Genomic DNA, 13,982 nt, shown 5'->3' on the forward strand with positions numbered 1-13,982 from the left:
CCCCTCCCCTGATAGCTTTCCTATTCTTTATCCCTCTGGGAATATGGACCCAAGGTCATTGTGGGATGCAGAAGGTGGAATGTCTGGCTTCTGTAATTGCTTCTCCACTGAACATGGGCATTGAGTGGTCGATCCATACTCCCAGCCTGCCTCTTTCTATCCCTAGTGGGGCAGGGCTCTGGGGAAGCGAAGCTCCAGGACACAGTGGTGGGGTTGTCTTCTAGGGAAGTCTGGTTGGCATCATGCTAGCATCTGAAACCTGGTTGCTGACAAGAGTTCACATATAAATCCAAACAAATCGTTGACTAATCATGAACCTAAAGGCTAGAATAGTGCAAATGAAGAGTTGGGGGCTGGTGTTCCATTTTGTAGATAGCTAGTAGGAGTATTTTAGTTTTATTCCAAAGGGCCCATGACTATACCAGTTTTTTTTTTCCTGAGCCTGAAATCTGAAATGCAGGTAGATCCAAGTTAATTTCTTGGGAGATGATGCCATGGCTGGAAAAAGGACCAGAAAGCTGCATCAGGGAAGAGAGTAGCTTCCAAATATGGGAAAGGGGTATAGATACTGTTGGCTGTACACTCCAATGATTTGATCTGATCTGGGGCCCATATTCAGCTTAGGAGCCTATGTGACCTCTGCACTTATGTATATCTGAGCTCAAATTCAGTGGTCATGATTAGGAACATTCTAAGCTGCCCCAATATCATGATCCATCTTCATCTGCTGTATTATAGAGTATATTGTCCAGCCTCCCATTGGAGGATGAAACATTCTCAACCATTGTTGATCCAAGTTGAGGGCAAGGTTCTATGGGGGCCCTAAAAGGGGTCTAGTTTGTTGTTCCTGAGAGAAATGACCAGTGACAATTGAGAGAGGGATTTATTTAAGGTCTAGGCCCATCATGTCTGGGAATCTCAGGACTCCCCAAATAGGGCCAAAAGAGGCATTATTAAAGTATCCCCGTCTCCTGCTCTTATCCAACTTTTGTATTCCTTACTTTGTCTGACAAGGTTAGCCTTAGAGTGACTGAGAGAAGTCAAGTAGGGAGTAGGAGAAGAGGGTATCTAGGCTTAAGTAGTAAATATTTGATTAAGTACTTTCAGTCTTTGTCTCAGGACTGTGATTCTGGATTGTGATATATGTGACAGTTCATATATGGCTTTTCATTTATGTATTTTTGACCAGAGGGCAGCTTAGTTTGAACTATTGGCAAAGCCAGTAATTGAACTTAGGGCTGTTGCATCCACGTCCTCTGGGCTACCTCTGCACATCTCCCTGGGCCTACGTATGCCTCTTTGAATTAAATTTTTTGTATTTTGAGGGTAAATATTTGTAAGTGGGATATTTAATTCACATGAAATTTCTGCTTTCTTTTGTAGAAGAATCCTTATACTATTTCCCCCAGTGATCGGAACAATTTCTGTTGCTGCCAGCATTTTAAAAATTGGTTGTCTTTGCCCTTAGAAGTGACTATATTTACTCTACTAATAGTTTATTGGCCGACTGTTGTGCACAGCACAGTTGCTCAACTCTTGGACTCAAGTAGTGATCCTTTGTTTTCCATTTCATGTGGACTCATGTGCCAAAGATCCTCCACCAGGGAAGATATTCAGATAGACAACTGTCATATAAAAAATGCTTAGTCACTGCTTATCAGAGATACACAAACAAGACAACAGTACTGCAATACTTGTCACCTAGAATGAGAATGCCACTGTCTATATTTGCACATAACTGTCCCATTTTTTCCTGGTCCAGTATTCTCTTCCCCTCCAAGACACTCCTGGCACCATTACTACACCCAAATGTCTTTCTCCTTTTCCTCCTCTCTCTCCAGGTGCTAATGAAGCTGGAGTTCAGAGCCCTCTTATCCTCTTCTTCCTATAACTTCTCCCCTACTGGGAGTATGGATCAAGGTTGTTTTGGGGATACAGGAGATGGGAATTTTGGCTTCTATAATTCCTTCTATCCTGGACAGGGGCATTGGCAGGGCAGTCCATACCCCCAGCCTGTTTATTTCTTTCCCCAGTGGGGCAGAGTTCTGGAGAGGTAAAGTTCCAGGACTTACTGGTGAAGTCGTCTGCTCAAAGAAGTCAGTGTGGAATCATGGTAGAATCTGCAAATTGGTGTCTGGAAGGTGGCAGGACATAAAGTGAGACAAAATGATTAATGAACTGAGCTTAGAGATCTTAGGGTGGAAGAAAGCTAGGAAGTTAATTTTAGCGATGTTTCTAGGGGCCCACAACTATGGTAGTTTTGCTTCATAGGTTGATTATTTCATATGGCCATCAGAGATTTTTATATGGCCACCAGAGAATGTTATACACATCCAAATGCATCTTGGCAGGAAAATATTCTCTATCCCAACTCTACAATGAAGCAAGTACTAGGAGTCAGAATTGACAAGGTAGCATGTGTGTTAGGCACTGCTGAGAAACAAGAGATAACTATTTTGTTGACAGTTCTGTGGTCTAGGAAGAACCTGAGAACTTGTGTAGTGTATACAAGATTGGTGAAACTTATATAGGATTAGTATAAGAAATGAGAAGACTTTGATATTTAAAGCTTTCAACTACAGCTTTTCAGCCCTTCCTTTGCTTTAACTTCTAAGGGTGTGAGGGAAGTTTGAGTAACTGTAGGATCTATGTGCAGTGTAATAGATACTGATCAGGTTGCTTTTGCTATGCTAGTGAGAGATTTTTATCCCACAGAGTGTCAATGTGGTATCAAGATCTAAAACTGATACACATAAAATATCACAGAGAAAAAAAGAACATATAATATGATAATGACTGTAGGACTCCTTTGGAACCTCAAGAAATAGCCCATTTTTGTATGTTTAATATCACAATGCCATTTTCAAAGTCAGCCCCTATTAAATGTGCTGATGTGGTGTCCTGGAATAAAAAATAATGTTTTTAGTTAAACGTACAAGGGCGTTAGTTAAGGGCAAGGACACAGGGGAAATACATGGGTCACTGAAAATATCTGCCACAAGCTTTATATGTTTGCTCTGAGAAGACTAAAGAAATTGAGCTAAGGTGGCAGTGTTTAATGTCAAAAGGTTATTTCTCTCATCTACCAGAAATTGATGAGGGTGATTATCTACTGATATCTTGATAGTTAACGCACCTTAAGTATTAAGGTATAAGGCAGAATGTTGAGCACATTTTATTTCTCTAGAACACCTTTCCTGACCTGATTGTGGGATATTTGTATCTTGGTGTTTATCTTTTAAGGCAGGACACTCTTTCTCCTAGTGTTCCTTATATTTGTAACACAGCTTTGTGTGGTCGGGTAGGGAGTAGGCCATGTAACTGTTTGATCTGCAGGGCCATAAGTTCAGTTAGTGTCCTATCTAATTTTGTTATATATCTTATGACATGTTCTACTAGGTATTATAATTCAGGAAAGACCCTCATTCTCTGTTGTTCTCAAAGATTAATTTATTTTTTTCATTTTGTTAGTGATTTAATAATGATTGAAAAGACTTTTGGGATAAGAGGGGGCACATTTCCCACCACCAGAGTTCTGTGTCCCATCTCTCCATTGGATGCTTCCCAGTTCTTGATCCCTCTGGGAACGTGAACCCAGGATCATGATGGGGAGCAGAAGGTGGGAGTTCTGGCTTCTGTTATTGCTTCTCCACTGGATATGGACATTGGCAGGTAAATCCACACCCCCATCCTGTTTCTTTCTTTCCCTAGTGGGGCAGGGCTCTGGGGAGGTGAGGTTCCAGGACACATTGGTGAGGTCGTCTGCCCAGGGAAGTCAGGTTGGCATCATGGTAGCATCTGCAACTTGGTGGCTGAAAAGCATTAAGATACAAAGCAGATCAAATTGTTTAATAATCAGGAACCTAAAGGCAAAAGTATTGTAGATGAGATTCAGGGGTTTTGTATGGCAAGAGTCTAGGAAATCTATTTTAGGTATATTCTAATGGGTCCCTGACTTTACTGATTTTTCCTTACCCCCGATCACTCTGATTCTAACCCTGTCAGATTTAGTTTATTTTAAAGAAAAAAGTTCACAAGAGAGGCCCAGAGCAATGCTCTGCTCTGCAATATGGCAGAACTAGGAATTAACCTGAGGCTTCTGGGGCTCATTTGTTTGGGCCAAATAACCTTTCACTGAAAGGACTTTCCATTACAGATTCCTGCTTGACAGTTAAATGATGCTGCCATAGATTTGTGGACTCATTCCATTCAGATCAGCTGTTCCTTAGATTGATCAGTGAAGATCTAAATCATTCTCGGTCAGGTTGCCATTCAGCTATAGATACAAAAATTCCGTTCTAATTAAGTACATGAAAAATAAATGAGAGAGACCATGCATCTTTCTTTCTTCCTTCTGTTCCCTCTTTTAACCAGAGCACTGCTCAGCTCTGGTTTATGGTGGTGCTGGGTATTGAGCCTGGGACATCAGAGCCTCAGACACTAAGGTCATTTTGCATAACCTTTCTGCTATCTCCCCAGCCTGAAAGCATGCATTTTTCCAGGTAGAGGAGAGGACCGAGAGGCAGATGGCCCTGTAAGAGCTGATCATGTTAGGCGGCGCTCATGATGCAGGTGTATCCTATCTCAGGCCAACAGCTACCTCTGAGCACTAAGCTAGCAGTGTGTCCGTGGGCAGGCAATAACACTCAGGGGGAGTCTGGCAGTAGAGCAGCGGGTTAAGCATGTGTAGCACAAAGCACAAGGACCAGGTGAGGATCCCAGTTGGAGCCTGTGGCTCCCCACCTGTAGGGGGTCACTTCAGAGGCGGTGAAGCAGGTCTGCAGGTGTCTGTCTTTCTCTCCCCTTCTCCGTCTTCCTCTCCTCTCTCCATTCCCTCTGCCTGATCTAACACCACCACCAGTAACAATAATAATAACTACAACAATAAAAACAAAGGCAACAAAAGTGAAAATAAATAAATATTTAAAAAATTTAAAAAAAGAAGTAACACTCAAGACTAAAATGGGATCTAGGAGAACTCAGGTTCTGTGAGCAAAACAGATTCTCTAGTCTGTGAGGTGAGATGGAACAACAGAGCTAGAAGATCCAAGCCTGTATCTACCGGGTGACTCTCTTTATGCTGGTCAACACTTCAAAACAAGACAGCGTCAGAAAGTGACGTAAGATCACCAAGATGAAAAGGAGCACTCTAGTTCTATTATTTGGTACTATATTTATCTATTGGGTAGAGACAGCTAGAAATCAAGACGAAGGGGAAAATAGAGAGGAAAAGAGACAGATACCTGCAGCATTACTTTGGCCTTGCAACGTTTTCCCCTGCTGGTGGAAACTGGGGGCTTGAGCATTGTAACGTGCACTCAACCAGGTGCACCACCACCTGGCCCTGGAGCACCTTCTTTCTATCAAGGATGCCAAACAAGTGAGAGTCAGCGACAAAATAGGTTTACCAAATGTAGACTAAGGGGCTGAGGACGGCAACTCACAGGGAGTGGTGTTCAGACCTGGTCTGACTTAGTACTTAGGAGCAGCCTCCACAAACCCCTAGCAGTCACCACAGACAGATTCTGTGCATACACACCTGATCAAAGGTGGGGTTGCAGAAGTCTGCACGGAACAGATCCTCTTGATAAAAGCCTTCAGGGACATATGGCAGTAAGCAAGGTCACCCAGAATACACACATGGGAGTTCCTTATTGGGCATTTGCTCTCTCCTGCCCCCCTCCCCGCAAAAAAAAAAAAAGGAAATCTGTTACAATCACATGCTTTTTGTAGAGATTCAAATGCAGGAATAAGAGTGGAATAGATTTCTAGAGAGAGAAAAAAGACTGATATACTCTGTTAGGAGGTTATTGGTTATGGAAGCTGGAGAAAACTGCAAGTAGATTTCTTTTGGGATACTGTTGGGAGTACATTTGACTTTCTCTGACTTGTCCTGAGTTGAAAACACGGGATGGGACAGTTAATAGATAATTTTCTTTATTAAAAATATATTATTTATTTATTCTCCCCTTTTGCCCTTTTTTTCTTTATTGGGGAATTAGTGTTTTACATTCAACAGTAAATAAAATAGTTTGTACATGCACAACATTTCCCAGTTTTCCATATAACAATACAACTCCCACTAGGTTCTCTGCCATCCTTCTTGAACCTGTATCCCCCCCCCCCCCAGAGTCTTTTACTTCGGTGCAGCATGTCAATTCCAGTTCAGGTTCTACTTGTGTTTTCTCTTCTGATCTTGTTTTTCAACTTCTGCCAGAGAGTGAGATCATCCCATATTCATCCTTCTGTTTCTGACTGATTTCACTTAACATGAATTTTTCAAGGTCCATCCAAGATCGGCTGAAAACAGTGAAGTCACTAGTTTTAATAGCTGAGTTACTTCCATTGTGTATATAGACCACAACTTGCTCAGCCATTCATCTGTTGTTGGGTACCTGGGTTGCTTCTAGGTTTTGGCTATTACAAATTGTGCTGCTAAGAACATATGTGTACACAGATCTTTTTGGATTTTTTTTGTTTTTGTTTTTTAATAAAACATGTGGGTTGTCTAGGTCAGAATCACAGGTCGTATGGCAGAGCTCAGTTGAAATCTATGGCCCATCCATTTACATTTGTATTTTCAATGTCTTAACGTTATGAATCTTGAAATCTCTATTTACAGGGAGATATATTTTTGGTGTTATGATTAAGGTGCTGATCCCAATGACAAACATATTTGGTTCCCCTAGATGACAAACTTTGTGAGGTAGTTTAGCTTAAATGTATTCACACATTTGCAATCAGTATAGAAATAATGTTCTCAAAGAGATCCTTAAAGGAAAATAAATTTTTCATCTTCTTTTAGTACCATTTTCTCCATGTCGCTTCCATTTCTCCTTGAAGCAGTTTTAAAATGCAGAAATGATTTTTTTTAATGTGTGAACTAAACCTCCTTACAGAGAAAAGGGTGACGTATTTTAGACTTTGACACCCCTGACAAGTGTACTGTACACTAAGAAGCAAAGAAACTTAGAAGCTTCAGACTATGAGTAGAGGAAACCGGAGGAATAGTAGCTGCTCTGTGCAGCTAGAAAACAGAATTTTCAAACTGTGTGAGACCTCAGCATCCTCGAAATTCTGACTGACAAGGTGTCACCTTTTAAACTCCACGTCACCAGAAGCGTGTCTGTCGGAGGTGCCTCTAAATACAGGGCATGCTGTGCCAATTCACTTGCTGCTTCCCTCAGTACCTGCCCTGTTTTCTCCACCTCTAGCTATAGTCTCTCTCTCTGACACACACACACACACACACACACATACACACATGCGTGCACACTCACATTTTCATTTAAATTTCTCTAGGGAAATGCAAATCTACATTCCTTCTCTCCTACCCCTAAGTTTAAATAGGGAAAGATAGTTCACCTTTTATGGTTTAACTCCTATAATGGGGGTCCAGGTGGTGGTTCTCATATTACTAAGCCCAAGAACCCATGCATTGATCCCTCTTTGAGCCTCCCCCCCACCTGCAGGTGGGTTGCTTCACAAGCAGTGAAGCAGGTCTGCAGGTGTCTGTCTTTCTCTTCTCTGTCTTCTCCTCCTCTTTCCATTTCTCTCTGTCCTATCCAACAACAACAACAGCAATGATAAGAACAACAATAACAACAACAAGATGGGAAAAAAAATGGCCTCCAGGAGCAGTGGATTCATAGTGCAGGCACCAAGCTCCAGTGATAACCCTGGAGGCAAGCAAATAAATAAAGATAAATGAAATGAAAATGGTTTTTCTTGAGATCAAGAAATGCCTCTTGCACTGGAAAGGGGAGTGTGGGAAACCAGTTACAGGAGTCCTTGGTTTGTATATCAACAAGTCGAAACAAGCAGCAAGACCTTTTGACCCTGCCAAAGGATCCTTTGACTGGGGATTCTAGGACCTGGCTCCTCTTGGTTCTATAAACAGGGAATATTCCATTTTTATATTGCCTCTTATGGTCACCCTAGATGAGGAAATTAAGAGGTGACCCTTGGGGAGACTATATTTCCAGTAACCTGTTTTCTGTTGTGATTTGGGTTCAGAGTGTAGACATTGCTGGGATGATTTTACAAACACAGCACTGGCGGTAAGCATTAGTATCACTTAGGTAGCATGGCTTTATTAAAAATTAAAGTGCTGGCTACTGAGTTCTAGAACCTTATCTCTCCAGAGCCCTGCCCCACCAGGGAAAGACAGAAACAGGATAGGGGTGTGGATCCACCTGCCAGCACCCATGTCTAGTGGAGAAGCTATTGCAGAAGCCAGAACTCCCACTTTCTGCTTCACAAAAAGAGTTTTGGTGATCCATACTCCCAGTAGGGGAGAAATGATAGGAGGATAAGGATAAGAGGGCTCTGAACTCCAGCTCCATCAGGACACGCAGAGAGAGGACAAAAAAGGGAGGGACATTTGGATGTACTGATAGGGATATAGGTGGCTTGGAGGGGAAGAGAGAACAGGACCTGGAAGAAAAAGGGAACAATTATGTACAAACATAGATAGTTGTAGAGATGACAGTTAACTCATGTCTGCAACCTTGGGAGAACCACAATGGTTTGCAATGGAGGGATCAGAGATTCAGAACTCTGGTGGTGGGAATGGTATAGAATTATTCCCGTTGACATGTAATTTTGTTAATCAATAGTAAATCACTAATAAAAAATTAAGGTGTTATGTCTGGTGGTAATGTATCCAGTAAGGGGCACAAATTACCATGCATGAATAACTAGGTTCAAACCCCTGATACCCACTATTTCAAGAGCAGTGGAGCAGTACTGCAAGTATCTCTTTTTCTCTCTGTTTCTTCTCTTGCTATCTCATACTATCAAAGAAAAAGAAAGAGAGAATGACCTAAAAATATAATGGCCCCTGGGAGCAGTGGAGTCACTGTATACTGGGGGGGGTGTGAATTAGGGTCTAATCTGTTCTGCACGTGTAAAGGTTTGTCATACACATCCCCAGCAAAGAATTGAGGGGAAAGCATGGTTGTCAGGAATTTTAAATGTGATTTGGGAAAATTGAGAACACTGACATGTTGGAGTACATGTGGGCCAAGAGAGTCAAAGAAGGAGAGAAAGCCTGAGAGTCCTTACTCACATGCTGGCAGGCTCACCTGGACAGAGAGAGAGAGGGAGAGAGGGAGAGTGCATGCACGCCATGGCCCTAGATGCAGTATATAACCATCTATCTTCATCTATTAAATCTAATATTCACAAAAGTAATTAATTAGCAAAACAAGGATTTTATAGAGACAGAGAGAAGGAAGAGACAGAGAGGGAGACACTTGCCGCCCTGCTTCACCACTTGTGTTTTCCCTCCTATGGGGGGGTTTGGAGACTTGAACCTGGGTCCCTGCATAGTGCAATATGTGTGCTTAATCAGGCACAGCTCCACCCAGCCAGTCTCCTAGACCATATATGTCCTGGAATTTCACATATTTAGGTGACCTTGGGGTTTACAGGTTTTGTTTGTTTTTTTTTGAGGTCAAATATTTGTGGATTCTAATTTTACCCAACATGGATATCCTTTGCTTGTGAGATGAATGTGAAAGTCTTCATTTGATTAACACTACATAATATTCTTTTCAAGTTGTCAGGACTATAAATATTCAAATGAGAGAAATCCTTGAGCTTCAGTAGCAAGTACACCCCTAGTTGTGGGTAATGAGCACAGATCTAAAAGCCTAATTATCACTGCTGTGTTACACTTCCCGGAGTGTTGACAGCATGGGAGACACCTGGTAGGTAACAGAAAATACAGCCTCCTGACCTGAAAGAGACCAATAGCCCTGAAAAAACGGATTTTTAGTTGGTCACCAAATGTATCATTTTAGTGAAAAAAATTTCTTTAAAGAATTGTTTTTCATTTCACTAATTTTTTTTTCTTTATTGGGATTATTTGTTTACAGTCAACAGGAATATACAGTAGTTTGTGCAGGTATAACATTTCTTAGTTTTCCACATAACAGTCTAACTCCCCCCAACCCCAGGTCCTCTTCCTCATCCATCATGTTCCTGGACCTGAACCCTTCCCCCATCCCCCATCTTCCATCCCCCACCCCCCATCCCCACCCCCAGCCACCAACCCCTACCCCTTCCCCCAAAGCCCTTTACTCTTTTTTTGCCTCCAGACTTATCACTGGGCCTTGGTGTTGGCACTAGAAATCCACAGCTCCTCGTGGCCATTTTTCCATTTTATTGGAAGGGACAGAGAAATTAAGAGGGGAGAGGGAGACAGAGAGGGATAGAAAATGATAAAACATCCACAGACCCGCTTCACTGCTTGTGAAGCAACCCCTCTGTAGGTGGGGACCTTGCAAGGATCCTTGCGCTTCATACTATGTATACATAACTGGGTAGGTCACTGGACCCAGCCCCACCCCAAGAGTCCTTTACTTTGGTGCCATACACCTTATCCTGCCCAAGTTCTGCTTTGTGCTTTCTCTCCTGCTATTATTTTTCAATATCTGTCTATGAGTGAGACCATCCCATACTCATCCCTCTATTTCTGGCTGCTCTCAATTCACAGGACTCCTTCAAGCTCCATCCAAGATCATTTTACTATTATTGTAGCAATGAATAGATATGACAGACAGAATTAATTAAGTTTAAAAACACATGACCACTTGGGAGTCAGGCGGTAGTGCGGGTTAAGCGCACATGACGCAAAGCACAAGGACCTGCATAAGGATGCTGGTATCAAGCCCTGGCTCTCCATCTGCAGGGGAGTCACTTCACAGGTGGTGGAGCAGGTCTGTAGGTGTCTGTCTTTCTCTCCCCCCTTTGTCTCTCCTCCTCTCTCCATTTATCTCTGTCCTATCCAACAATGACTTCAATAACAGCCACAATAATTACTACAACAACAATAAAAAAACAAGGGCAATAAAAGGGAAAATAAATAAATATTAAAACAAAAAACATGACCACATAGACACAATGGAGTATATTTTAACCATTTTCTAATTTACTTATTAAATTTTTAAAAATGGGGCCAGGTGGTGGCACACCTGGGTACACATGTTACAATGCATAAGGACGCAGGTTCGAGCCCCTGATCCTCACTTGCAGGGGGAAAGCTTCACAAGTGGTGAAGCAGGGATACAGGCGTCTCTCTCTCTCTCTCTCTCCTTTATCTCCCCCTTCCCTCTCGATTTCTGGCTACCTCTATCGAATAAATAAAGATAATAATGAAATAATTAAAAATAAATACATAAATATATAAACAAGACCATAGGATAAGAGGGGTACAATTTCTGTCTTTCCCTAGTGGGGCTGGGCTTTGGAGAGGTGAGGTTCCAGGACATATTGGTGAGGTCGTCTGCACAGGGAAGTCAAGTTGGTCTTATAACAAACAATTAAGATGTAGAGCAGAACAAATTGTTTAATAGTCAGGAAACTAAAGGTAAGATTATAGCAGATGGGATTTGTGGGTCTCCATTTTGGAAGAAGCTAGTATGTCTACATTAGGTATTTTCCAAGAGGACCATGACTTTACTAATTTTTGCCTGAGCCCAACAGCTAACATGCAGGTAGACCAAAGCTATTACTGTCTGGGGAGATGGTGTCACAGTTGGGAATAGGGCTAAGAGGGTAGGGGAGGAGTGAGGAGAGAGAGAAAGATAGGCACCTGCAGACCTGCCTCACCGCTCATGAAATGTCCCCATTGCAAGGGAAGAGCAAGGGTTCAAACCTGAGTCCTTGCATGGGTCCCTGCACATAGTTATTCTTTATGTCATTTGATAGAATAGAAGAAATTGAGGAGGGAGAGATAGACAATAGGAGAGAAAGAGAGACACCTGCAGCACTGCTTCACCCGTTGAAGCTTCCCTCCCCTGTAAGACAAGCGAGCAGAGACTTAAACCCAGGTTCTTGCACATTGAAACGTGTGTGCTCAAATTCCTGGCCTTGGAAACTAGTATTTTAGTATTGAAACATGTGTGCTCAAATTCCTGGTCTTGGTCAATAGTTCTGCTGAGTTTGAACTTTTTAAAAAAGCTGATTGTAGATTTTACATGTTGAATCTCTTAAAATGCAACTCAGAGTATGGAAAGTCAAATCACAAAGAAATATATATGACCAATAAAAATATGGGTCCACTGAGACTTGTATTTTTTTTTTCCTATCCATGGATACCACATTGACAGATTCAACTACAGATGTCAGTAGGTTGAATCCTTGGATACAAGTATACATAGGATGGACTATAAGTTTTAAGGGAGATTGGAGAAATAGCCTAATGGTTATGCAAAGAGACTCTGGTGCCTGAAACTCCTGTGTGCCAGGTTCAATCCCCTGTGCTCCCATAAGCCAGAGCTTCAGCAATGCTCCAGCAAAAACTGGGTAGTAAATAAAATAAGTCAGTAAATTAAAGTTACAAAGGAATTGGAATTGTGAGGCAACTCTTTGGCCCTAACCTCTGGGTTGTGAGGGTTAGGTGCTCCTAAAGAACTCAGTTTATGACATGACAACTCAGAAAGCACACAGTGTCCCTTAATCTACTACCCTGTTTCCATCCCAGTATCCATGGACAGTCATTAGTATTTTTCTCTAAGGCCAGTTGTTTCTCTCATACATCACCTTTGTTTACTCGGATATCGCTCTAGCAATTCTCCTTTCTCTTCCTACATCACCAAACTTCCTGTGTTGAAAAATTGTTATTATCCTTTCCATGTTAGACTTTAAAAGATGTAATTATAAACTCTAAATGAACTTAGAATAGTTTCAGATTCTGGGATTACAATATCAAGTATGACCTTGCTAATGGTACTATGGCAATTTATGACCACACAGGTCACCTAATTGAGCAAAAATGATGGTAGAGACAGCAATAGCATGAAATAGATTAGTTAGATTCTCAGTAACCATTGAGACTACTCACCTTTCTAAACTAAAAATAAACACAAAAAATTTTCTCAGAATAAAACATAATAATATAAAATAAATGTTTTCCTTCCTCAAAGTTAACTAACAGAAATGCAAATCCGGGAGTTGGGCAGTAGTGCAGCGGGTTAAGCGCACATGGTGCTAAGTATAAGGACCTGTGTAAGGATCCCTGTTCAAGTCCCTGCCTCCCCACCTGCATGGGGGAGGGGGTTGCTTCACAGGCAGTAAAGCAGGTCTCTAGGTGTCTATCTTTCTCTCCCCCTCTCTGTCTTCCCTTCCTTTCTCCATTTTTTCTCTGTCCTATCCAACAACAATGACGTCAATAACAATATCAAAGGCAAAAAGGCCAACAACAAAAAAAAATGGGGGGATGGCCTCCAGGAGCAGTGGACTCGCAGTGCCAGCGCTGAGCCCCAGCAACAACACTGGAGGCAAAAAAAAAGAAATGCCAATCCTTATTACGTAAACTGTGAATATAAACAGTTCAGTGTGAAGGCTTACTTTTATTTTGGCATTAGAGAACACACAAAATAAGGTGATTCTTTTTTAATGACTTCACCAGCTATTGCTCCATTTCTGCTCTCTAGTTTGGGTGGGAGGAGGTCTCCCTATAAAAGTGATCTTTACCCTGCTCCAATTCCCCACTCCAATTTTCTCTCTAGAAAATTTTCTCTCTTACTCTAAAATAAGCTTTTGCTCTACTAGACGTGGGAAATGCTCTTGCCAGTCATCAGTGACCAGCACACTAACCTCAGTTTTCATCTGTTTTTTTTTTTTTCTTAACAGTTTAGAACTTATTCTACTTGACTTATGGGATATCAGACTCTTAGACTTGTATATTCTGTCTCACTGTCTATTCTTAACTCAGGTCACCTATTGCACAGAACAGAGATGTCAGTTACTTGGATATAAACAGAAGTTGTATAAGTACTTTGGAATTATGGAGTAAGATGGCTCTGCATTTTTTATTGTTGTAGTTGTTGTTATTGATGTCATTGTTGGATAGGACAGAGAGAAATGGAGAGAGGAGGGGAAGGCTGAGGAGGGGAGAGAAAGATACACACCTACAGACCTGCTTCACCACCTGTGAAGGGACCCTCCCTGAGGTGGGAAGCCGGGCCTCGAAC

Source organism: Erinaceus europaeus, chromosome 21 (assembly GCF_950295315.1).
Source record: "Erinaceus europaeus chromosome 21, mEriEur2.1, whole genome shotgun sequence".
NCBI lineage: Eukaryota > Metazoa > Chordata > Mammalia > Eulipotyphla > Erinaceidae > Erinaceus > Erinaceus europaeus.